This window comes from Vicugna pacos, chromosome 35 (assembly GCF_048564905.1).
Source record: "Vicugna pacos chromosome 35, VicPac4, whole genome shotgun sequence".
Classification (NCBI taxonomy): domain Eukaryota; kingdom Metazoa; phylum Chordata; class Mammalia; order Artiodactyla; family Camelidae; genus Vicugna; species Vicugna pacos.
The window spans coordinates 10,304,731-10,332,681 of NC_133021.1; the positions used below are offsets into that span (position 1 = coordinate 10,304,731).

At 40.6% G+C, this 27,951-nt stretch overlaps 1 pseudogene; it reads left to right on the plus strand.

Moving 5' to 3' along the window:
- The first annotated feature begins 5 nt into the window (after positions 1-5).
- LOC140691397 (anoctamin-6-like) lies at positions 6-27,951 on the plus strand (annotated as a pseudogene).

Here is a 27,951-nt window from a genome sequence, read left to right on the forward strand (position 1 = left end):
GAAACATGTTTGTCGTCTTCGCCATTGGGGAGTGTTGAGTTCACGTTCCTCACAGCCCGTCTGAGGCTCCCTGGGTCTCCAGCTGCCCCTGGTGGGGTCTGCAGGGCTCAGGGCAGCTTCTCCTTGCTCTCTACTCCAAGGCAGTCTACTCTTTACAGGTTGATTCTCAATGCTGACTGCTCAGTAGAACTAATGTTTAAAATCAAAAAAAGGTGGGGAGGGTACAGCTCAGTGGTAGAGCACGTGCTTAGCACGTGTTCAATTCCTAGTACCTCCATTAAAATAAATAAAGCTAATTACCCCCTCAACAAAAGAAAGATGTATTTAAAAAAAAACACAAGAGCCCCACTCCAGGCCAGTAAAATCAGAACAGTGGAGGTGGTGTTTGGGTACACTATTTTTTAAAAGCTCCCAGATGCTTCCCGTGTGCAGGAGGGTGAGAGCAACCCCTCCACACCTCATCTCACGAGCTTGTCCACTCACACCTGTTTGCCTCTTGAAATAGGAAAACTTCTTGGCTCAGCCTAGAACTTTCTTCTGATTTCTAGACTTTTATTTGCTTACTGGACATCTCTCCTGGAGCCACAAGGCACCCAGTCAGAACTGAATTTTTTCTCCTCTCATGACTTGCCCCTCTTCCTGCCCCTCTTATTTCAGGGAATGGCACTAGAATTTAGGACACTGACAAAGCCAGAAAGCTGGCTGGCATCTTTAACCTCTTCCTGCCCTTCCATCACACCTGTGGCCACTCTGTCCACCTGCTGAAATGCTGTTTTCTCTCTCCTTGTTGGGCCTCAGCAGGCCTTGCTATGAACCTCCCAGTGGGTATCCCTGCCTCTATCTAGTCTTTCTAGACCACCTTTCATGTCTCCTTCCCCCTGAAGGCACACAGAGTCCTTTGTGATGTGCACCTGCGATCTCTCCACCTGGCTGCCTCACCTGCTTCCCACACCCTGTGCTCACTTCTAGACTATTTGAGGTTCCTGGAAGGGACCTGGCTCTCTTTGGCATCTCTCCTTTGCATGTGCAGTTCCCCAGGGAGAAATGGCCTTAACATTCTACCTTCACCTGGCCACCTCTAGGGCATCTCAAAACTCACCACAGCTGTCCCCTCCTCTGGGACAGCCTTGGCTACACTCTGGCTCTCTGTGCCCCAAGCACACTGTGCTGAGTCTTATCCAAGCCCTCTTAACACGCTTCTGCAGCCATCACTTCATGATGACTCCTGTGCTCCTGGAAACAGGACTGTGTCTTTTTTCTCTGTATTCTCAGAGCATGGTAGAGACTCAGATATAATGGCAGAGGGAACAGTGGTTATTCTGGAATTTCTCTGTAGGAAAGGCCTAGGGGTAAGAGTTTGGTTGGAAGAAGGGCTTTGGGGATTTACCCTAAAACCACATTTTCAATTAACATTTCATGTTGTTTTTGTCTACTATTTGAAGTTATGAGCCTTAAAACAGAATAATGATTTCTAAAAATTACTTTACTGAAGATTGAGAGAAATTGCAGTTTTCCATATTTAAGAATATTATTTTAATTTTGGGTTACTGGGGTGGTGGAAAATAGAAATACAGGGGCTACTAAAGCATTATCATCTCCTCCCCCACCCTCAGGTCCTTTGGACAGAAGAGACAGGGATGTGAGGAGGAGCAAGCTTGGAATGTGGACCATGCACTGCTTTTAAATCATGACAGTTACATGTGCTTTTTTAAACTTTTTTTTTTTAATGGAGGTACCAGGGCTTGAACCCAGGACCTTGTGAATGTTAAGCACGTGCTCTATCACTGAGCTATGCCCACCCTTCCCCCTGATCATTGTGTTTTTAGTGGGTATGATGTGCTGGTAGCAGGTGCTTCAGCATCAGACACAGTCACCTGCCTGTGACCATCATGTTACTACCTTTCCCCTGAGCTAGAGAGCTAGAGTCTGTTTTCACAAGTTCAGTAAATTATCTACATTTTCTTTTTTCTTAAAAAAAGGCATTAACTCATGTTTCTCTTTAGTATCACCTATAAATAAAATGTGATTTTGTTAACCATGTACCAAAGTGTTGAGGGTAATAAATATTAAGTACAGACTTCTGAAGCATCAGTCATCACTGAAGATCCACATTCTGCTGTTCTCTCCCTGTTAGTCACCTTGTTTCTGGAGTTCTGGAAGTGGCGCCAGGTAGAACTTGAGTACGAATGGGACACGGTTGAGTTGCAGCAGGAAGAATAAGCCCAGCCAGAATATGAGGCACAGTGTTCCCACATGGGGATAGATGAGATTACCCAGGTAGAAAGGACACTGTTGAGAAGCACTTTAGTCTGTTTACTGCAGGGCTTCTCAGCCTTGGCTGCATGTTGGAATCACCAGGGGACCTTAAAAAATGTTGGTGCCTGCATTCCATCACTGCAAACTCTGATGGTACTTAGCAGCCTGGGGTGAATTCTGGCACAGGGAATATTTTAAAGCTCCTCTGGTGATTCTAATGGGCAGCCAAGGTGAAGGAGCACTACTTGGGAATGGTGGACACAGAAGAGAAGTGTGGTCCTTCCTTCATAATAACAGTAAAAATGGAAAAAAAAGACTGATATAAATGTATAAGGAAAGAGGCACTGATTTGTGTCCTTTCATAAGACCAGTAAAAAATGCAAAAAAAAATTAGCCGCTATGACATAGATGTAGAAGGAAAGACACATTGGTTTTTATAGTTGATTTCCAATTTTTCACATGTGCCTTCATTATTGCAGCCTCCTTTTCATCGTAGACTAGGTGACCTTTTGTCTTGAACTAAGCCTCGATCACTGCTCCCCCTTCTCATTGGGATGTGTACAAAGCAGCGTGGCTCTCATCCTAAAGTTGGAGAAAGGGTAGAGGAAGCAGGAAAATCTTTGTTGAGTGGTCAACTGTGTTCGGACACTGAGCTAGGCATTTTATATAATTGGAAAGGTAAATTTATTGCTGTCACTCCTGCTGCAAAATTAAAAAATAAAACTATTTATCTTTGTATAAACATTCCAGAGATATGAAGGATGACTTTTTGAGTCATCTGTACTATTGCTTCTTTCCATCAGCTGAGACAATTTAGAGCTGATGGTACAGTCAGCAGCAGTAGGACAGTAGGTTGTGAGCATGAATAACTTTTGGAAAGAAAATGCTTTTACCAGGAGCATGTAAAAATGTCTCCAACTATAGATTTTATAAATTGAATCACAGATCTACAGAATGTTGGCATTGAAAAGGTCTGGAGGGAGCAGGTCAACCCCCTCATTTTATAAATGGAAAAAAAAATGAGGTTCAGCTACCAACAGTAGGTGACATTTGTCTTTTACAATGTAATAAGCTTCATTGTTTACAACTGAAGATGGGGGTCAAAGCATGTGTGGGTGAAAGACTGTACATTCAGAGATGAAAGCTGAAACTTAGACAAAATTAGATGTTCATAATGTTTTTGAGTCGTGAATAACAAAAACATATATTGGCAGCATACAAAAAATACTGAAGAAAAGCCATTTTGGTCATTTAAACTGCCAATTTTAAATTTAAAATTGCTAACTAATAAGTTTAAATTTCTGTTGGAACATGATTGTTGAAAAATTGAAGATGAAGGCTCATGTCTCTTTATCTTGCAGTCAGCAGATATCTTTCTGTCGTTCTTCCTTATTTAAAAATTGTTTTAATTTTTTTTTACATTTTTCATTAATTCATAATCATTTTACAGTGTTGTGTCAAATTCCAGTGTTCAGCACAATTTTTCACTCATTCGTGGACATATACACACTCATTGTCACATTTTTTTCTCTGTGATTTATCATAACATTTTGTGTATATTTCCCTGTGCTATACAGTGTAATCTTGTTTATCTATTCTACAATTTTGAAATCCCAGTCTATCCCTTCCCACCCTCTACCCCGCCCCCCCACCCCCCCAGTAACCACAAGTCTGTATTCTCTGTCCATGAGTCTATTTCTGTCCTGTATTTCAGAAAAATACCATATGAGATCGCTCATATGTGGAATCTAAAAAACAAAAACAAAGCATAAATAAAAATTGTTTTAATTTTGTTTTTAGTTTTTTTAATTGAAGTATTTTACTTTAATTGTGAATGAATGCTTCATTGTTTAGAGAGGGCAACAGTGTGCTAGTGAGACCTTGGGAATGAAGCTGCCTAAATTCATATCTGAACACAGCAGGTTGCTGCCTGTGTGATCTTGGACAACTTAACTTCTCTGTGCCATAGTTTCCTATCAAATAAGACTAAGAGAGTGGCTTCCTCATGACTGTGGTAAGGACGGGTCAAGTTAATGTACAGAATCCACTTGGGAGACCACTTGGCACAGAGGAAGGGCTAGATACTTATTTGCGGTTGTTATAATCCAGGTAAATCTTGAGTCTTACTGATTTTATCTCTAAAAAAAATCTAAATATAAACTCTAAAATGAAAACTCTAAAACTTCATAGTTGTAGCTAATTAATATACACAGCTCAGCAAAGAAACACACAATGGAGACCAGTTAGCTGCAGACACCTGTGAAACTTTCTGTCCTGCATGGACTCTAAGCTGTCACTACACTCACTTCTGAAATCTAAGGCAAGCTAAGGAATAGAGCCTTACAGCTTGGCCTCGTCAGGTACCCAGATCCCTAAGCTCAGGCCATGGCAGGGAAACAGTTTACTGTTCACATGTGCATTTTCAAAAAATAGCATTAAAATGAACACTGTATGTGTTTTGTTGTGTGTTTGACAACATTAACAGAAAAAAAACAAAAACAAAAACAAACCCATGCAGTTATGATTAAGGAGGTTATGTCTGAAAACTAATTTTTTTTTTAAAAATTAAGTTTAGGATTTAGTGACCAGTTAGGAGAAAAATCATTTCATTGGTTTAATCCCTTGATTGACTAAATTTGTTTTTTTCTTTTTTTTAACTAGGAGGAAGAGTGTGTTCCCTTTACCACCTGGGGAAAGTGTATATGTATAACCCTTTATGCAAGTGCTCTTTTTCTGGGTAAGAACCTGCCACAGACTTTTTAGTATCTAGTGTTAAATGCTGAGAAAACTGAAAGTCAATCTGGGAACTATGTAGTCTCATAGAGAAAACTGTTTCCAGATAACATCTGAGCCAACGCAGGGCACCACTCTGGAGGTTCCACAGTCTCTTCTGCTCACAGTGCTTCCCCCAGTTCTTTTCACCTTATTTGTTCAAATCAGATCAGTGGTTCAGGATTCTCCATGATCTGATTAAGAGACAAAATGGGAGGCATTAAGAATTCTAAAATTTTCCAAGAGTTATAACCAAGGTAAAATATCTAAGAATAGCCTAACAAAAGGTTAGCAGGACTATCAAAAAAAAAAAAGAAAAAAGAAAACATTAAAAACTACTGAAAGACTTAAAAGAAGATTTAAACACGTGATTCTAGATTAAAAGACCATAGCTCCAGAATATCAGAACTTATAAAATTAATTTGGGGTTTATTGTGAATAAAATCATATTAGTAATATAATAATAAGATAATGACAGTTTCACTAGCTCAAGAATAGCCAGATTAGAGAATAGGACAGGAAGTCCAGATATGGGCTCTGATATCAATAATAATTCAATATATGACATGGAAAGCATTACAAATCAGGGAGATAAATAAAGGTTATTCAATAAATGAAACACTTGTTAGCTATTTGGGGGGAAAAGTAAAGATTGAAATCATACAGTGAACCATATACTGTGATAAATTCCAGAAACATTTTAAAAAGTAACACAATTAGAGAAAAACTAGAAATAAATATAGATGAATATACAACCTCTAGATGTGCAATAAGCTTCAGAGGAAAATATATGAAGATTTCCATGCATCAGAAGCATCCTAAGTTTAAACAAAACACCAGAGGATGTTATTTGTTAACAAATCCAACAAGGGGCTAATTCCTTCAATACATAGGGAGTTCAGATCACTTCAAAGATAACACCAAAAAGATCTCAGGACCGAAGAAGACAGAGAAGACGAACACACATTCACAAAGGAAAAAATAGATGTTAGGCTCCAATGGTAGTTCAGTCAGTGCACATCAAAATGAAATACAGCTTTCCACCTCTCAAGTGACACAGCTCTGGGTTTCTGAGGATGAAGCACCAGTGATCAGCAGCTCTTATGCCTAGGCTACTGCATGTATTTTGTGAAATGTGGTTGGTTTACAATGCTGTGTTAGTTTCTGGTGTACTCCTCTGGCCTTCTTAGAAAGCAGTTTTGGCAGTTTGTATCAAGAGTCAAAAATATTCATGTGTTTTAATCCACTAATTCAGCTTTGAAAAACATTTAATCAGGTAGTATTTCAAAATGGAAGGGAAAAGTCAGTATGGGTGTAAGTCACTAACATATTTTTATATGTATATATAAAAAATCTCAGCCAAAACATTGTCCTTCCAACTCTTCACATAGTAGAATATTATGCAGCCATGAAAAAGTGTGTCCATGAAAATATTTTTAAAAAAATTTTTATTGATTTATAGTCATTTTACAATGTTGTGTCAAATTCCAGTGTTCAGCACAATTTTTTCAGTTATACATGAACATATATATATTCATTGTTACATTTTTTTCTCTGTGAGATCCCATAAGATCTTGTGTATATTTCCCCGTCCTATACATTATAATCTTGTTTATCTATTCTACAATTTTGAAATCCCGTCTATCCCTTCCCACCCTCCACCCCCTTGGCAACCACAAGTTTGTATTCTATGTCTATGAGTCTGTTTCTCTTTTGTATTTATGCTTTGTTTGTTTGTTTGTATGTTTTAGATTCCACACATTAGTGATCTCATATGGTATTTTTCTTTCTCTTTCTGACTTAACTTCACTTAGAATGACATTCTCCAGGAGCATCCATGTTGCTGCAAATGGCATTATGTTGTCAGTTTTTATGGCCAAGTAGTATTCCATTATATAAATATACCACATCTTCTTTAGCCAGCCATCCATTGATGGACATTTAGGCTGTCTCCATGTCTTGGCTATTGTAAATAGTGCTGCTATGAACATTGGGGTGCAGGTGTCTTCCTGAAGTAGGGTTCCTTCAGGATATATGCCCAGGAGTGGGATTCCTGGGTGATATGGCAAGTCTATTCCTAGTCTTTTGAGGAAACTCCACACTGTTTTCCACAGTGGCTGCACCAAACTGCATTCCCACCAGCAGTGTAGCAGCTTTCTCCACAGCCTCTCCAGCATTTGTCATTTGTGGCCTTTTGAAAGATGGCCATTCTGGCTGGTGTGAGGTGATACCTCATTGTAGTTTTGATTTGAATTTCTCTGATAACTAGTGATATTGAGCATTTTTTCATGTTCCCATTGATCATTTGTATGTCTTCCTTAGAGAATTGCTTGTTTAGGTCTTCTGCCCATTTTTGGATTGGGTTGTTTGGTTGTTTCTTATTAAGTCGTATGAGCTGCGCATATATTCTGGAGATCAAGACTTTGTTGGTTTCATTTGCAAAGATTTTCTCCCATTCTGTGGGTTGTCTTTTTGTTTTACTTATGGTTTCCTTTGCTGTGCAGAAGCTTGTAAGTTTCACTAGGTCCCATTTGTTTATTCTTGCTTTTATTTCTATTGCTTGAGTAGACAGTTCTAGGAGAACATTTTTGAGATATATGTCAGATAGTATTTTCCCATATTTTCTTCTAGGAAGTTTTTGTATCTTGTCTTATGTTTAAGTCTTTGATCCATTTTGAGTTGATTTTTGTGTATGGTGTAAGGGAGTGTTCTAGCTTCATTGCTTTACGTGCTCTGTCCAGTTTTCCCAACACCATTTGCTAAAGAGACTGTATTCCATTGTATATTCTTGCATTCTTTGTCAAAGATTAGTTGACCAAAAGTTTGTGGGTTCATTTCTGGCTTCTCTATTCTGTTCCATTGGTCTATATGTCTGTTTTTGTACCAATACCATGCTGTCTTGATGACTGTAGCACTGTAGTATTGTGTGAAGTCTGGGAGAGTTATTTCTCCAGCCTCTTTCTTTCTCTTCAGTAATGCTTTGGGAATTCTAGGCCTTCGATTGTTCCATATAAATTTTATTATGCTTTGTTCTAGTTCTGTGAATTATGTCCTGGGTAATTTGATAGGGGTTGCATTAAATCTGTAGATTACCTTGGGCAGTGTGACCATTTTAACAATATTGATTCTTCCAATCTAAGAGCATGGGATATCTTTCCACTTTTAAAAGTCTTCTTTAATTTCCTTCATCAATGGTTTATAGTTTTCTGTGTATAATTCTCTCACCTCCTTGATTAGATTTATTCCTAGGTATTTTATTACTTTGGGTGCTATTTTAAAAGGGATTGTTTCTTTACTTTCTTTTTCTGTTGATTCATCGTTAGGGTAAAGAGATGCAACTGATTTTTGAACATTAATCTTGTAACCTGCTACCTTTCTGAATTCTTCGATCAGCTCTAGTAGTTTTTGTCTGGACCTTTTAGGGTTTTTTATACATATAGTAACATGTCATCAGCATATATTGACACTTTTATCTCTTCTTTTCCAATTTGGATCCCTTTTATTTCTCTCTCTTGCCAGATTGCTGTGGCTAGGACTTGCAAGTCTATGTTGAATAGGAGTGGTGATAGTGGGCATCCTTGTCTTGTCCCAGATTTCTGTGGGAAGCTTTTGAGTTTTTCACCATTGAGTACTATTCTGGCTGTAGTTTTGTCATATATAGCTTTTATTATCTTCCCTCTGTATGCACTTTGGTGAGAGTTTTTATCATAAATGGGTGTTGAATTCATGAAAATATTTGATGATATATCAAAATATTATGATTATGATAGGCTTGAGAATAAAGTTCATATATAAAATAATTTTTAATATGCAAACAATACATAGTTCTGAAAGAATTATGCCTATAGGTATAAGCATTTTTCTTATTTTTATGGTTTATTCATTTTCAGAGTTGGAGTCTTTTGATTGTAGGTGACAAAATCAATTTCCAGTGGGTTTAAACAACAACCAAAACATAGTAATGTATGAGATTTACTGGTTCCTGTAACTGAAAACCTCAGGTCTGAGGTCTGGCTTCAGTCAAGAAGAGATACTGTAGCCCAGATGATGTCAAGGGCTGATTTTGTCCTGTCTTCATTTTGTGTCCAACGATGTCCCAGCATGCTGCTTCTAGGCACTCAGCATCCCAGATCACACATCCATCCAAGCCAAGAGAGGTCTCTTTTGGCAGCTTCCTCTCTTGAAAGAGGAAGCTCATCATTCACATGGGCATCAGCATGTATCTCCTCACATAACAGTGTCTCTTACTGGGTTATTTGCCAATTCTCAAATCATGTGTAAGGCCAATAGAATGAGGGATATTATTTGTCTTATACCAACTGGATTTACCTCTGGTGCCTCGGAAAGAGTGGGTCAATTGAGCCCAAATCACAGGACTAAAAACAGAAGGGAGGTTATTTATCCTAAAGCAAAATCTGGGTCCTCTTCTAAGACTGGGGACAGATCCAGGACAGCAGTTCTGTCCACTACTGAGTACTTTCAAATTTTCTTCAATAAGCAGATATTAAAGTTATGATCAGAAAAGATGATATTTTAGAAGAAACTTGAGGAAGGAGAATGAAAAGCTTTACTGTTTCCTAAGAAATATTGAACCCATTAAGTGCTTGGAAGAAAAATGGAAATGTGTCAAATTTGTAAAAGTTGTGAAATGAATTAGAATTGATTTCACAGACCATGTAGGAGGCAGTGCTATAGAGAGATAGTGTGTCTTTGGGCTCTTTGAGTATTTCAGTTCTTTCACTTAATAGTTGCTTAATTTGGGGCAAATTGCATCATCTCCACATGGCTCTATTTCCTGATCTGTAAAAGAGATATAATATTACCTTCCCCACAGAGTGATTGTGAGGATTTAGAAAAATAGATGTGTGCTGAAGCAATAATAAGCATTTAAAGAATCTTAACTATTATAATTACTTAGTATATAATTTTAAAAATTATTATACAGACTTTTAAAATATACATACTATTTAAATGGCCTATATGTGCCATACAAGACAGGAAAGCTCAATATACCTTCTGTAATACACTTTTCTCAGCCTTAACTAATTTTCACATTTAATCACACACACACCAAAAAGTTATTCCTTTCACAAGCATGAAGCCTTAACTGTGAAGCAAAGGAGATAACGAGAGAGAGTAGAAGAGGAAATAAAATATTTTCTCTACAAACTGATGGCTTAAAAACTAAGAAGAACACCCTTTTAACACTTTGTTCACCATATTCATAGCTAATACTTAGGCAGAATTTTTCACATGCCTGGGGTTAATGTTCTAATTGTTTTCACCTATAGTAAATCATTGACTCATCACAATAATCCTATAAATTGCTATTATTATCCTCCCATTATATGGGTGAGGAGATTGAAGCCCCTAGAGGTTAAGTAATTTGCCCAAGGCCCCACAGCTAACATCGGAGCTGGGATCCAGATGCAGGAGTGTGGCTCCAGAAGGGGCTTGTAAACACTCCCTCTGCTCTCCCCCTGCAGGTGCAAGCCAGCCTCCCACTGTTACTGTAAATAACATGATGTGGTTAACTTAGTCTTGAAGTTCACATTCTTTGTAGATTTCTCTCTGGGGCAGCCATCAGGAGCAGTCAGGGACACTGAGTACATGCTTCTGGACTATGACCAAGACAGTAGATAGAAGGTAAACAGTTTAAAAATGGGACCTTTAATGTTCATTCTTCAGTGGCCAGAAAAAATATGCCTAGTGAGGAACTGAAACCCTACCAGCCATGTGCAAATTATGCTTCAGACACCCCCGCTGCCCTTGGGTCCACACAGTCAGAATTACAATGTATCGGGGATGTGAATCTTGTGCAAATGCAGGGAATATGAATACCTGCCATTTTAAGATATCAAGGAGTATGGAAAGCATGTGAAGCTTTCATCAGCAGAGACCTGCTGCTGTTTCCAGTGGTTCCCACAGGGCATGTCCACAGCTTCACTGGTCCTATTCAGAATGAAGACGACAGCTAGCACCTGCTGACCCCTGAATTAGTGATAGGTTCTCCCTTGAAAGGAAGCATATCCTCTTCCTGGGTTACAACTAATTTATAACCTAAGTAATTCTATAGATGTAGAAGGGATGTTTTCATTTGTTCTCCTATCACAGACTTGTCTCCAAAAAACATGCCAACAGCTACTCCATTTTCACCCCATTTAAAGATATACTTTAACAGGCCTCCTTCTTTAGTGCAGTTTTAGGTTTACGGAAAAATTCACAGAAAGTGGAGTTCCCATGTATTCCCTATGCCCTCCACACAGCTGCTCCTACTGTCAGCATGTTACATTAGTGGATGCACTCATTCTTTTTGGCATCCTTCACTCCTCCTCCACTGAAGTTTAACATGCCTGATATTCATGTCTCTTATGGCATTTTTGTGTAATTTACATCACTTCTCACTTTTATGTGAGGTTTACAGCACATGCATTTTGTCTGTTTAAGTGTGGGTTGGGAGCAAGTTTTCTGTGTAAAAATATGATCACTAGTGAGTCTCATACTGCTGGGTTTTGGGTTGTCAGGTCCTGTTGACCATTTCTTAAGTTATTGGGATCATTGTCTACAGACTCTCAGTGTTCATTGTATTTTCTGCAAAACTTCCCAAGAACCTGAATGGAAGAGACCCAATCCAGAAATACCTGACTGTGCAGGTGGGCCACGCCCATCACTGATTCCCTCATCAGTTTTATCATCATCATGACCTTGAATGCCATATATGAGAAAGTGGCAATCATGATGACTGACTCTGGTAAGCTCCTCCTACAGCTGAGGTCATTTCCACACCAGTTTTAGAACCAGGTCAAAACAGAGACTGTATCTTTTAGGCACTTCAATTCCTAGAAAACTTTAGAAAACTTCAAGTGTAAACGTATTTTCTCTAGCCTATATGAGAAGTGAATTAGCTCCAGCTTTGCATTAGTAAAAAAGACAAAGGAAGCATTACAATGCCCAAGCTCTCTGTAAACAGGTCAGTTCTGAATAATAATTTCAATTACATTAGATCACGTAGCCTATTGTTGAAAGTAAATAGTCTCTGTTTTGCAAGTAAGTGGAAGAGGGTCATGGTTCCAGCAGCAGATTTGCTTGTGTGTTACGGAGAGGACAAGTAATCACAGTGTTATGTATCTTCCCCCCATGCTGTTCCTGTTAGTGTAGCTCCATTCTCATCAGCTGTGGCTTCTATAATAAATGTTCCTTCTCCCTGGCTTGTATCCCAGCCAGCGGCTTAGCGGCCCAAGTTAAGTGCTTCCCACACACTGCATGTGGCTGGGTCATTCTCCCAGTGGTCTGCTCAGTAGTCATCTTCTGAAAACACTAAGACCAATTCAAATTCTGAACTAGGAGGATGACCCATTTTATGTTCCCCAAATGCTTCTAGCAAGTTGCCCCATGTTTTGTTTGTTTTCTTCAATAGTCCTACCTTCTTGCCGTTCAGGGAGACAAGAGAATATCATTTAGCAGGATGTTCAAAAGTAGTTTTCTGTCAATTTACACCTGACAGAGGACAGTTCTTGCCCATTGGACACTGTTGTGCTTATAAATTTTAAGGAACAGCTGACTTTTTTTTTTTTTGCCTTGTGGGATATTGTGTTCATAGTGGGAGAAACTCTTACAACAGTGTGTACACTTGGAATTAATATAGTAGCTATGTTAAGGAATTCAAAGCAGCTTAAATGAAAACAGTGTGAATTTTGTGTATATATACATATTTACTGTGTTAACTCATGTGTCCGTGGCTTTGATTAGGGTCTCAAAGCCGTTCAGTTTTACAGACTTAACTTCTCTTTATTCTAGCTGCAGAGCTCCCAAGGACCAGACTGACTATGAGAACAACCTCGCCATGAAGATGTTCTTGTTCCAGTTTGTCAACTGCTGCTTTTCATGTTTGTACATCACATTCTTTAAGGGCAGATTTGTGACTTATCTGGGAGATCCAGTGTATTGGCTGTGAAAATACAGAAATGAAGAGGTGTGAATACAGCTTTGTGTTCTGACAGTCTAACCTGTTTCATGTTTTCTCTTAGTTGCCCAAAGAAGAGTGTCTTTACTATCTGTTCCTTAGATTTTTTTAGGCATAAAATAATGACTTTATTTCATGTTAGAGCTATCTAAAATTTAAATGAGATTTTCTTTCTAATATTCCAGTGTGATCCAGGTGGCTGTCTCCTTGAACTGATGACACAGCTGACAATAATCATGGGAGAACAATCAATCTGGAATAACATACAAGAGGTGTTACTTCTGTGAGTACTAAGTCATGTGATCTTGGGGTGAGAATGGCCCACCCATCCAAGTCATTTTCCTGCGTGCCTATCTCTAAAACAGGGGAGACTCTCTGCTTATTACAGATCTCCAGATAAGATGATCCAGCCAACAGTGTAAACGTACCTGCTGTTTAATAATTATGCTTAAATATCTTCCATTTTATGTTTAACTTAAATCCCCAAATGCCATAGTTTCTGCTTATTAGCCCATCACTGGGGACTGACTGATCAGAGCCTTTGAGAGATGGCCCTTGTTGGGGCCATGAACTAAGTTTTCCCACAACTTCCCACAAGTTTCTCCTCCTTTTATACATGTATTTAAAAATCCATAACAGGAATTTGTTGAGTGCCTAGTATGTGCTAGTCACTGTATTAAATATTGTACATATATGTGTGTGTGTGCATGTGTGTGTGTGTGTGTGTGTGTGTACAGTTTAATCACCCAAACAATCTTTATTCTTATCTTCCTTTTGCAAGTAAAGATCCTGTGGCTTAAAGAGGGTAAATTATTTGCCCAAGCTCTCATTGCCAATAAGACACCACTGTGGGACTCAGATGTAAGACCCTATCTCTCTGAATCCATGTTCTTCTAATAACAGAGACTCTCTTGGGGTCCTATGGCACAGGGTTACATAATGTTTTAAGAGACACTTGTCTAAAATAATAACTACAGAGGTTTTGACTTACTGTTCTCTTCCTAAAAGTGAGAAAAGCAGATATTAGCTAAGGTCACACTGTCCTTTTGATTTTCACATAAGCCCAATCCCATATCAAAATGGACAGTCCAGTGTTATCTGCAGTTTCTGAACATTTCAAGAAGCTTATTGTATTCACTTTCTGTTGCTGCTGTAACAAGTATCCCCAAACGTCATGGTAGTAGGAAGAAAAAAGAAAAAGCCTCCACTAAACAACACAAATTTAACCTCGTGGGGTTCTTGAATGCAGAAGCCTGCTGAAGTCAAAGTGTTGGCAGGGCTGTTTCTGAAGGCCTCAAGGGAACCTGTGTCTTTGTCTTTTCTGGCGTCCAGAGGCCACCTGCATCTCTTGGCCTATGACCTCTTTTCTCTCTCTCAAGGTCAGCATGGTTGTGTGCCTCTGACTCTGATTCTGTGGTCACATCTCCTCTCCTCTCTCCCCTCTTCTGCCTCCCTCTTCCTTCTTTCACAATCCTGGTAATTACACTGGGCCCACCTCTATAATCCAGCTCGTCTCTCATAGAGTCGGCTGGTTAGCAACCTTAACCGCATCTGCAACCGTAGTCCCCCTTTGCCAGTGAACCTGACCTCTTCATATGTTCTGGGGATTAGGACATAGACATCTTGGGGGGGGGGATCAATTTTCTGCCTGCCACACTAACCTTTTTAAGATAACTTCTGGCTTTGAGTTTCTGTTCTCATGAAACTGTTGATCTCTCTTCTGTCTTGCCTTCCACACAAGCATTCTGCTCCTGGCCAACCTAACTGCAGAGCTCACCCCTCTCTGTGGTGTCCCCCAAAACCACTTACACAAGCAGGCCTTACTGATGTTTGGAGCATGGAGGAGAAACTCAAACAACTTGAATTTGAAATAAAAAACCTCCATCATTTTAAAATATTCCATGCCACTATAAAAAAATTTATTTTTAATTTTGTTTTTTAATTTTTAAACTATTTTAAACTTTTTTTTTAAACTTTACTTTTTTTTCTTATCAGCCTTCATTGTAGGCTCCAGAAACCTGCTATTCTGCCCACTGCATCCAAGTTCCCTTTCACTGTTTCTCCTCCCTTCCCTAACCTTCCTTCTCTCTCCCTTATTACTAAGCTTCTGTCCATTCTCTTTATAGGGCAGTTAAATTCTTTTTTCTCTCTTTCTTTCTTTCTGTTTTTTCAGAGTGAACACCTTTGGGTGTCAGTGTGTCCTTCCACATTTCTTCACAAGGGCTTCATCTTTCAGCTTCAGTGTGAATTACCGGGGTCTGTCTCTAAACAAAGGCATTTCCCTTGTCCCCCAGCTCACCACGCCCCCCCCAAAAAAGATTTTGGTCTTTGCTGTGAAGTGAATTTTTTTTCCCCTACTGTGCAGTAGACAACTCTTACCCTGAGCTCACAGTCAGATTTTTCCAGGGAAGTAAAAGTAGGTCATGTGCAAATAATACTATTTTTCTGTGTGAAAAGAAATAGATCAGTTAGAGGAAATACTTAACTCAGATTACTCAAAAGCATTTCCTTAAGGAAATAGGTTAATTATTTAACACTAAATTTTGATGAAACTGGATGTCAGTGAGCTATTTTAATCAATCAAGGAGAAGGATATATTTCCTAAATTGGTACTGAGAAATTCATGTGAAATGCAACTTGCTCACATGAACTAGTTTAAAGTAAAGGATGCATTATAGTATCTGTGGTCTGTTTATACCTTCACTTAAGTAAGTACATTGTTGTAGGTTCCAGTGAGCTGAACTTTGCCTCCATGTATTTCTACTATGGGCTAAAATATTTAGGGAATATGTGTTGAATTATGTTTCCCTTGTTTGAAAACCAGGAATGCTGAATGTTACCCAAGTTCGAAAGTGGCTTGGGTTTTCCTCATCGCTTCTTCTCTTTGTATAAGGTGCCAGTTTCCTTCTTACTTTTTCATATAAAATCCTATCATACCAAAGATCTATCAGTTACTCTTGCTACGCCAAAACTATACCCATCCTCAAAAATACATAGGAAGGGAAAAGAAAACTTATCAAAGTTAGCGACTATTTTCATGCTATTTAAATATGTCAGAAGGAACATAATGAAATGAATTTCACCATAACTCACCTGCCTCCACCCCCCAATTCCATGTGGGGTTCTTGAGCAGGATTCTGGGAGCAAATGAAGAAGGACAGTGATGCCGTGATCCAGGCTCCCTCTGGGGTCCCCCAGCACTTGGATCGGCACCTGGTATAAAGTAGGTCTCAGTCCAAGCCAGCTGAGTGAGTGAGTGACTCACAGGCATCGAATGCGTAACATCAGTGAATTAACAACGTTCTTTGTAGGACTCAGAGAATAAGCTGAGAGCCCTGTGGCCTTCCCAGCCTCACATATCATTTTGATATTGGGGTCATTTCTGGGAACTTTATTCTGTACTTGACAAAAGGCTAGTACAATTCCAGGGCTAAGCAATTTGCCCTGGAGGAATTTTATGATAAAATATTAATAAAAATAGTTGAATGCCCAAAATGACATAGCATTGTCCTTTAGTGTTCAGATAATGTATGGCTGTAATTTTCTTATATAATATGTCTTTTACATTTTCCACCATGGGTATTCACTACTATATAATAAGAAAAAGCAAATGTTTAAAAGAGAAAATCTCTCTTCTCCAGATAGGATTTGGTTAGAGGATGAGTCAGAGACATATAATAAGAGATTCTTAAATACAGGTGTCCCTCATTCACTCTTTAAATTGTGGAACAGGAAACTCAGTAATGAAATAGATTCAGAGAATCAAAGATACTTGTATTCAAGATTAGCAAGTGGGAGTGTCTTCAACAGAAATGGTGATTATCTATAATGCAGAGATTAAATGTGATAATGAAGGTACAAAGGCAACATGAGGTAGAGAGTGTCATGTGGCAAGTACTGAGTAAAGGACAATTTACTATGATTTATGCTAATATGTGTGGTCATTTCCCAAGCAAATGATTTTGTAACCCCTGCTAGAGGGAGAAAGCTTCCAACCCTGGCCAGAGAGGGGGAGGATCCAGTGTCTGTATTTTTTAAAATGTCTACAGGTGCTTCTCCTGTGCAAATTGATATCCCTGCAGGAGAACCATAGCCCAGCAGAAAACCCAAAAGACCGATGCCAATGATGGGTAGATGACAGCCCAAGATTTTCTGCCACAGATGAGTGGTTCCACTCAGGAAGACTAAGCAAGAGGCTCAGAGTCTTAGCTAAGGATGACCTAATGCCATCCACGGGGTAGGGCAGTTCAGCACAAGAAGGGAGAGCCAGATGATTTAGCATGGAAGTTCCATCCTGGATCCAGACCATGATGGATTTGGGTCTCGGAGGGTAAAAGCCCTGCTTCCCTGGGGCATGGACCAGATTCCACAAGAGGCTGAGACAGGAAGTATGAGGCAGAGAAAAATTCCCCCAGGAGATTCCCAAGTCTGGGTGCCAGGAAGGGTGATGGACGAGCGCAGTCCCAGTGCCACCCACACTGCAGGGCCCCGGAGTGGCTGTGGAGCTGCACGCTCCCAGCCAAACCTCAGACCTGACTGCAGCACTCCAGGCTGAGGCCTGGGGAGTGGCATCAGCAGCAGGCTGTCCCTATCATTCTCATAGGTGCTGAAGTGACACCCAGCCCTGTGGACATGGTGTCCCCAAGCCAAGGGTCTAAGTAACTTCATCCCTATTTACAGATGGCCACAGCCGGTTAGCCTGTGCTGCTCAAAAGGAAGACCCTGTATGGGGTTTTGATGTGTTAGGGGGTTTGCTAATACCTGGCCTGCTTTGAATCATTTTATCCTGACAGCAGCCTGGGCAGTGGAAGTTTCATCTCCCAATTTTATTTCAACTTTTTTTGTTGGAAACATAGTTGGTTTAAAACATTGTGTTAATTCTTGGTGTACAGCATAGTGATTCAGTATATATATATATATATATATATATATATATTCCTTTTCATATTCTTTTTCACTATAGGCTGTTACAAGGTATTGAATGTAGTTCCATGTGCTATACAGTAGGACCTTGTTGTTTGATGCAAAAATTTCTAGACAAAGTATTTGCAAACTAAATCTAGCCATGTATATGACAGAGTTGAGTTTATCTCAGGATTTAAATGTGGTTTTGGTCTCCAGGATATTTTATCAATTTATCATAAGTAAAGAGCCTGTGGACCACTTCTCAGAAAAATGTTTTAAAATCATAAGATTTAGAGAATAAAGAAGGAAGACAATTATACTGAAAAGCAGATACCAAAATATAGAAATGGACATTTGTGATACAGTAATATCTGAATTATTGGAAGAACATGTTGAATAAGAGGATCCAGTGGCAGGTCTACTAACTGCAACATTCTGCCATAGCAGTGAGTGTAAATCATCTTCTGAGATCTGCAACAATTGCATTTTGAATGTAAATAAAGTTAAATAACAAATAAGCCATGAAGTGTGGATTCAGAATCAGGTTTATCTTGAGTCCATATCCCCACTACTTCCCAGAGCTCCCTGCTCTTCCCCTAATGTCATTGAAAGAAGTGGGGAAAGTTTGTGAAGCGAAGGGCATGTCCCATTGCAAAGAAATCTTGAAGCAAACCTGGGAGCATGGCCACTGAATGCTTAATGCTGAGATCAGAGGCAGTGGGAAACCTAGCAGGGGCAGCTCTTTACAAGTCACATTGTATACTCTGTATGTGTCCATGTGTGTGTGCATACAGACGTGTGTGCATGTACAGTGTATACACCTGCCTTTTGTGTGAAGTCTTCTCATTGTCTAAATTTGAAATCCATCCAAACGTGCAGCACAGTCAGCCAAAACTCCCCCAAACACTAAGTTGTCTGTTGTTGTTCTGTCTCTTCCACTGAACTCCACGAGCAAACCACTTGCCAGCTGTTGCTTTCAGGGACAACAGCTCTGTAGGCTACAGGTCCATGCCTTGTTTTGCTGCCAACTCCAATTTCTTTTCAGGACAAATTGCCATTTGAAAAAGGGGGAAGCATTCAGTTGGCCCACAAGCCTCTGGGTGAGGAAAAAAGATAACGTTAGAGACAGTTCTGTGGGACAGCATCCAGAAGGGGGCAGAACACTGGGCTGTGAGTTGAGGTTGTGTTTCTTCCAAGCTCTGCACTGACTTTGAGGCAGCATGTCACTTCTTTGGCCCTTGATTTGTTCCACTTAAATTAGGGTCTTGGTCCTGTTTGATCCAAAGTTAGAGTATCACTTTTCTGCTCGGTGACCCTCCATGGCTCCCCAATTCCTTCAGAGGGAAAAATGCCCACGTCCTCACTGCAGCCTCTTAGGTGCCACCCCCAAAACCATCACTTATTTCCTGTTCGCTCTGGCCCACACCAGCCTCCATGCTCTCTGTCCAGTGTGAGGGACCTCCAGGCCTGTGATCACCATTCCCTCTGCCCCTGCTCTGCCCGCCCCTTTGCCTCCTTCTTTACCTTATTCAAAGGTCACTGGCCCATCCCCACTCCTCCTAACCACACATTCCTCGCCCTCCTTTATTTTCCTCCGCAGCACTTATCACCAGCTCACAGACACTGTCCTTATTTCTTTTACTTATTTTCTCTGACGATTTTCAGACTGGAAAGGCCATGGTGGATAATAGCAGAGAAATGGGGGGAAACAGACAAATGAGGGAAGGTATCTTTAAAAGCTAAAATGCCCACCTGAAAAGGAGGTAGGAGATAAAGTAGCAGTCGTTACAATTTTGGTAAACCCAGGCACGTTCTCAGGACTAGTTTTCACAACATTTGGGGGTAGGGAGGCAGCAATAAAAAGAAATTTATCCTGAAAACAAGAAATTAAATTCTTAGGAAGATGATGTCTTCAGCTTGAAATGTCAGTAATACTTTTATGACCTTGGTCTGATAATATCCTGCCTTATAATTTGATCTGTTTGGCAACTGGGTCATGAATCTAATGGTGCCGCAGTTTCGGGAGCAGAACAGATCACCCCACGTTGGGAACAGGGCAACCATCAGCAGCCCATGGGCAAACTGGGGTTATTTTATGAATACCTTGAAATGAGTAAGTCATCAGTGGAGATTTCGGTGCTGTCGGTTATACTAGGGTATGTTTTGGGTCTCAGAAGCATTGGTTACTGAGCCAAACAATGACCTAGCTTACCAAAACGGAGCCCGCTTTTCTCCATTAGATGCAATTATGCAGTCAGGCTTTCAAATAGGGTGCCTATGTGTATCTTTGTCAATATTTATGTTGTACAAAGCTGAAGATTTACTGCCAAGGAATGAAATGGAATATTCATTCAGGTACGTCTCCACCATTAATTCTCAAAGCCTTCTGGTCATGTTGTCTAAGGATGAACTCAGAACCGTTACTAGATGTGACTCAGCTCGGGCTGTAGCCCGTGTGGCACAGCTGTTGGCTGATATCCTTCTAAACAGAGTCATGTGAGCCAGCCAGCCTGTGCAGAAAGCCCACAAGAGCATCCTGCCTCATGACAGCAAGGCTCACAGGGTCACCCCTTCCACATCTCACACCTGCCTTTGACACTGTTCCTACTTCCTCTGGCCGATGGTTTCTGCCTGGTTCCTTGAGTGACCTCATGGCACATCACTGGCTTGAAATCAGGATGAATTTGCTGATCTGGAATATCAGTTGAGCACAGATCCCCTCCTCCAATGTCTTTGTCCATTTCTGTACATTTGCTTGGGCTCTGTTTCTCTTTGGTCGAACTTGGTTTTAAGCTCTCAGTTGCCTTTAAATGGTTGCATTCTCAAAATAGATTTCCATAGGAAACGTCATCTTTTCTATTATGCATGGTGCATTTTTATCTACTAGAAGGCTGATGATATACACGTTTTGTATCTGAGCCCTTTCAGCTCACCAGTGCCTTGAATTAGTTTTTTTTTTTTTTTTCGTAAACTTAGGAGAACAGGAAAGGATTTTGGTCAATAGGCTTTGCATTTATGCATGGGGGTTCGTGTCTGCAAAGGCACCCTTTTGTGCTTCCTGTTTTTAAGTCTACAGATAGAGGGAGTTTTTTTTTTCCTGTATTACATTCTATATATAAAATAATTGCTTTTAAAAATATACATTATACATGGAAACACATCTGGTTCCTTCGGTGAGTGAAAGGTCACCTTGTGGTGTCTTCAGTCAGCAATGTTTTGTGGCCTGGTGTCTGATTTGAGTTTCATTTTTGCTTTTGTTTGTTTCATGACCAGGTTCCATTAAGGGTGCAGCTGCAGTCCCTAGTGTAGAAGTTATGTTTGTTTATTCTGCTTATTTTCTAAAGGACTATACGCCAATGACCAGTTATTCCAAAATGAGTCATAATTGTAAATATTTCTTATTGGGGCTGTTATCAGCATTAATAATAACAACAACATTCTGGGGGCAGCATAGCATTTGTTATTTTAATACACACAAAAAAAGCTTTGGAAAAAAGTTATTGTTCTAGTTAAGTCAAATAAAGAGCATTGAAAGGAAAAGTTGTATGCTTTGGGGAGAAACTGATAGGACTTTTAGAACTTTATAGTCTCATTAAAATACCAATTAAATAATTCAGCCTCCCCCTACCCTGCAAAACAGGATGGAGTAACAGCTATTTTAGAGAGATTTTCAGATTTATTGTTTTCCTATTATCTAAATAATCCCTAATGAATTAGAAAAATTAATCCATTCTGAGAGTAGGCTGTCTGTTATTCTCTATTCAATGCTGGAGTGAAACATATTTTTTGTTCTTTTGGTTCATGCGAGATAGAATTTCCAAGTGCTTTTTGAATTATTTTTGTTCCTCTAAAATAAAGTGCCTTTGGTGGTGACCTCCTGACCACAGTTTCCTCCTTCCAGTTTTCTGCATGATCATTAATGACACCCCACCTGCCTTTTTAGCTATGCCTTTTAGCTGCTGAAGGGGAACAGCTTCTGACAGATGACCCTGGAGCCCTCCACTCATGCTTCAATAGGCCTCGCACCCAGCCACCATCCCTAGTCTCCTTTGCCTGAAGTACCTTTCTCTACTTTTCTGCCTGGAAGGATTCTTGCAAACCCTTGGCAAGAACCCCTCCACTTTTTACAGATTTTCTGCTCTCCTCTCTAGGCATGAATTGCACTTGATTCTTGTCTTGATGGTGTGTGATCGTGTCCGTGTCCATTGTGCTCCCCGGCTGGACTGATCCTATCAGAGGCAGTAGTCAGGCTTTGCATCTTCCCGTCCATGTCTGGAGCACCACAGCCTGGACCCTGGTTCTCATACGTGTTTAAGTGACTTGAGCTTGGAGTTTCAACACACTCACATACAACTGTTAGATGAGTTTGTGGTAACATTGCCCCCAAGGCCCCCACAAAGTTCTATATGGCATATTTTTTTCCTGAGTGAAATTTCTCTTTTATTTGTTTTAGTGAATTCTCCACTGTCCTTTGAAATTATTAGAGTAACCCTGAGTTGTTAACCACAATAGCTCTCCCCCCACCAGCAAATGATCCTGCCATCTGAGAACTCAGACATGGGACATAAGAGAAATAACCTATCTTAAAATCTGGAAGCCATAAGATATCATTTTGTACTTAGAGCACCCACAGCACAAACACCAGTCTCTCAAGAATTTGGTGATGTCTTCCCAGAGGGCGGGTGCTGTAAGTGAAATGCAGTGAGTGATGAAGTAAGAGCTCTTTGTCTCTGGTACTGCCTTTTCCACCCTTGCTGTGTTAGCTTGATCTTCCCTTCATATATTATGTTCTCCATTTAATTTACCACAGTTAATATCAGTTGTTCTTCAACATCTCCTCGCACCCACCCCCTTCATTCCCTCTCTCTCCAGTGCAATCCCATTCATGCCTCTCCTGCGCTCTCCAGGACCAGGCCTGTCTCCCCCATGCCCTCACCTCTGCTCTGTCTGCCCACCACCTGCACTGACATTTCTTTGTCTCCGCAGAATGAACTTTCCAAAATGGCAGCTGAGTAACTGGTAGGGGGGATTGTAGTCCTCTCATCTCTTTACTCATTCATTCATTTATCCATCCAACAAGCATTGAGCACCTGCTATGCCAAACACTGTATCAACTGCTGGGGAGACCAAGACAGGTAAGACATGGTGTCTGCGCTCCCCAGGCCAGGCAAGGCATGGTGAGTAGTTGATGGATTGCTAAGCAGGTGAACACAAATTGGACTTCCTACAGCTGGAGATATTTCAACTGGATTTTGAAAGGTGAAAGGAAGTTAGCTCTCTAATGTGTGGTAGAGGGAGTGGACACTTCATGCAGAGAGATAGAGACATATAAGAGTACACAGCATGAAGCAGCTTGGCCAGGCTGAAGAACGACAAGTAGGGCTAGAACAAAGTATCCATAGGTGGGAATATCAGGTACACAAGGCCTCTGTCACGATGGGTCTTGTGTGCTTAGACTTGAATGTTTCCTTAAAGAAACAGGGATATATTGGAATATTTGTAAGCAAGAGAATTGCATAATGTTTATGTTGAAGAAGATCTGGTTATTCTGGAAGCAGAATGGAAGATAATATTTTTGGGGGGAGGCCCATATTTGGGAGGAAAGGATATTTCAGGGGCCACCCCAAGTAACCCAGACAACAAGTGGCACATGCCTGCAGAGAGGCCCTGGGCAGAGGGATAGAGACGGGGGCGGCAGATGCGGTAACTGCTGCAGAGGTGACTGTGTGGCGGGGGGGCACAGAGCTGCTGAGATGACCTTCCAGTGACCCACCCGGAGAGCGGATCTGCAGGGGGAGCATAAGGGGAGGAGCTGGTTTCGAGGAGATGGTTCTGTGTGTGGCATTTTGAGTGCGAAGCGTCTATGGGACATCTGAGGGGTGATGTCTGTTGTTAAGTTGGATTCACCAGTCAGGAGCTCAGAGGAGCTGTGGGTGAGGCTGTGGGGGCAATTCAGTCCTGCCAAGTGGAGGATTGAAGACGAGGCCCTGCGGAAAAGGGCCATGTACCTGGCAAATGGGAGAAGAAAAATCCACCAAGAGAAAGAAGAATAGCAGAGCAGTTGGGAGAAAACTAGTTGAGGCAACACAGAGAAGGCTATAACCTGGCTTAAGAGGGATTTGAATACTGACTAAAAGGAGCATACTGAGAAAGGTGGGTGTGCGGGACAAAAAAGCAAGAGCCAAAGCCCACCTTTAATTGCCAAGACTGGGGAAAAGGAGGAGGAGGACTATACTTAGGTAGCCTTTAAAAAACAGATCTGTGTGTATCTGTGTGTGTGCATATGTACACACACAATTTTCTGCCTGGGCTTTTTAAATTTATTTAAGTAAAACAAAAATCAAGGGGGGTAAACATTCCACAGAGAGGAAAATATTTGTCCATAGCAAAAGCTACCTGGTAATCAAATAAAAAGGGACTGAAAATGCCCACTGGTTTGGAACATGCCGCCACCGGCAGAGCAAATCCTGTCTCAGTGCCGCGGTGAGGGCCGTGGGGGATGCAGGGCTCTTAGCCCTGGAGGAGTCATCAGCGCAGGTACTTCTCCAAGAAACTGGACTTTAAAGGGAAGAAGAAAGTGTAGAAAGTATCAGAGAGCAATACAGGGCCATAAGAGAGGGTTGGGCGAGGGTTAGTTCTGTTTTACAGTGGGCATTTCTGGCCTTGCTGAGTTGTTAGGCCTTTGCTGTTGTTGGTCTTTGTTCCAAAACTTTTTAGAAAATTCTTCTCGCTTGACTATCTGAACAGATTAAATCATGTTGGGTTATTTCTGGTGTTTTATTTTTTAATTAAAAAAAATACCTGGAATTTATTTTAACGTCAAAAGTGAGAACACTACCAGGTCTTCCAGTGATTTAGCTAATTACTCCAGTACTTGAATCCACTGATTTGAAGTGTCAGTTTTATAATATTACTAAAATATCATAAATATCCACATCTGTTCTTGAAATGTATTCTCTTTCATTCATACTCTCAGTGCACTATTTCTAAACTGTTTCCATGACCATAGATTAATACCTCCTAGAGTTGGTCCTATTTTATCCTTCTCCAGAATGTCCCTAATACTACCAATTCAACTATCCCTCCTCATTATTTTATTTGTATATTTGTGTATATTTCTGGAAGAACTTTAGGATCACCTTTCAGATTTTTTTTTTAAATCCATTTGGGATTATTAACTAAATTTGCATTCAGATTCTAAATTTATTTTGGAGAAAAAGTATTCTATGTCTCCCAAACTTGAGTCTGCCCAATGAAGAGTATGGTGCATTCTACTTTTCATTCAATCATCATTTTTTTTCTTTTTTTAAGTCATTTATCAGAATCATCTTAACATTTTTCATTAATTTATTTCTGAATAGTCTGTGCTTTTGTTGTCATTATAAATGATATCTTTTCTGGGTTTTGAACTGGGTTGATTGCTAATAAAGTCTTAATTTCTGGCTTCTCTTGAATAAGGAGATCTGACAGTGTGGGGCCCCCTTTCCAATATGGTTACTGTGAGCAGTGCGTTTCATTAGGATATCCACTTGCCAATTTGCCAGTGGCTGCACCCACTCCACACATTTCTGCTACTTACCTGCCCCCTGTAGGCAGATGAGTTCATGTAGGGTTAGGTGGGTTATGGACACAGATACTGACATCACTGCTGCCATGTTGCTGAGTCTGTGGCATCAATAACTCTGGTCCTTGCTTTCTGACCTCCCTGAATATGACAGCTCCTTTTGGGCTGTGGACCTGCTGCAACTTTCCAGCACTGTCTGCTTTTCTGCAACACACACCTGCCTCTCAGATCAGAAGCAAATGTCAGCTTCTCCTACCCATCCACCCCATCCAAGGTCTTGCCGTTCCTGGCCAGACTCCCTTGACTGAGCAGTAACCCTAAAGGGACTATAAATTTGCCTCTCATCCACTGTCTTACTTACATACTTGTGCTAGTTTACTTTAAAGGTCTGCCAGTTAGGAGGGGAGGGTCTAAAAGTCTTTTAGATCTCTGGCCTTATCATTTCTAACTGCTCCCCCACCCCATGGAACAGCTTACCACAGACCTCTGCTGCCCCATCGGTAGCAATGCCCTGTAAATTACAGACAGAGAGAAAAGAACTTCTAAGCCACCACCATAACTTTGACTTCCTGTGACAATACAGACCTCAGAAATATCAATATAAAAATTCCTGAAGAAGGATATTTTGCTTATGAAGACACTTTAATTGCATACCTTTCTGTGACTTGTAATAACTTCATAGACTCTCTGAATGTGCTGCGCTCACCTTCCCAGGCTCAAGGGAGCTTGCTCACTTGCCTATTTGCAGCATCTTTCCTACAACATTCTCTATGCATAGCTTTCCCAAAGGTACATTTCTTATTTCTACTTAAATAGTTAGATACTTCCACAATATTCTTTTTTTAATCCTCAATTACAAATCATCTTCCAAGATTGTATTATTTCAACACTGAGAGTGAATAATATGCTTCAAGATTCCCAAGTTTATTACCAGCAAATAACTATGGTTGGTCAAAGATTTTTAAGTATGTTATTCCTACTAAGGGTATATATGTGAAAGAAACAGGTTGTAATTATTCTTCTTCCCAGAGATTTTATATTTGCCTTTTGTTTGGATTCTTTCACTGTTGAACATTATTATTACCATGAATGTCTTTTCTCTTTGGGGTTTAGTTCACCATTTGCCTCTCTGTCTTTATAGGAGTAAAGGAATATATGTTGTCCTTCCATCCATCCACCACTCCATGTTTTGTGTCCATTCCTTCAACAGTTATTCAGTTTGGGTTTACCACCTTATTTGTGGCCTCTTTTCCAGTGACCCCTCTGTTGGCTCTGGGGAACAATATATTGGAAAACAGTGGATATGTGGAAACTTGACTACACAGTACAGACACATGGTGCCAGAAAAAGCCCAGGACATCACAGTATGACAGCCCATCATGCAAGGAACAGCAATTCTGGCTGTGGTGGACCAATGTGAGTAAAAAGGCTTCATGGGGTGAAGACCTTGAAAAGTCCAAAAATGCATTTGCGTTGCTTCCTAAGGAATCCAGTGTTGGGTACTGTTTACTATGAGAGGGAGATGCTAACACTATCATCTTATAAACAATGTAGTTGTCTTAACTGTAATTGTTATTATTTTTAATATAATTTCTTTATAATTATTATTTGTGACTTGCAAGGGCTCTTACAGAGGCAGTTGTTAAGAAGCGTGGCCATTATACTGTTGCTGAAGTGTTAATTTAGTAGAAGCATGGTTATAGTATTAATAAGTATTCACTCTTTTGATCCTCACATGACTATAAAGGTCACCCAGCAGTGCTTGTATAGTGGAGGTAGAAATCTATCTGTTTAAAAGTTTGTAGAACCTAAAATAAGAGCAGTCATTCCACCGTATTTTACCATATATTCCACACTATCAGTTTAAAGTAGGAACTACCTGATGAGGCCATATAAACCCTTTGTGCATGCCCAATCATTCATTACCTTCCTGGTCCCCTGGGGAAGAGGTTCTTCCAGAAGGTGGTCCCATCTCTCCTCCCCACCTCACTCTTGGCCTTTGCTACCCACTGTTGGTCATTAGCTAAGCATCCTCATGCCCTGCATGTGTCTGAGTTGTGAGGGAACAGAACTCAGCTGTTTACAAACTGTATTGACTATGACCAGTCTGAACAGCCTCTCTCCTTCCCTGCCCACACCCCCACAGGGCAACAGGGGGCTCGCAACTACAGCAATTCCCATGTCAGCCCATCAGGGAGCCTTCTTCCCTAGAAATACCCTTACAACCAGGGCTGTTTCCTCCCTTACTTCACTGTCAGTTTCACTCCCAGGTTACAGTCCCCCAACAAAAGGCTATCCCAGTTTGAACTTCTTAATCAAGTCACATTGACCCTGAGTACCTGGCATTTTCCCATGAGCATTCATAGAAACAGAACAGGGCCTGGCAGTGGCTGTGGGCCAGGTTCCTGGGTGAGGGGACTTGCTGGGCCCTTCAGGTTCTGGAGTCTGGCCCGAGCTCAGCTCCCAGCATGGCGTCTTCCCATCTGCATGA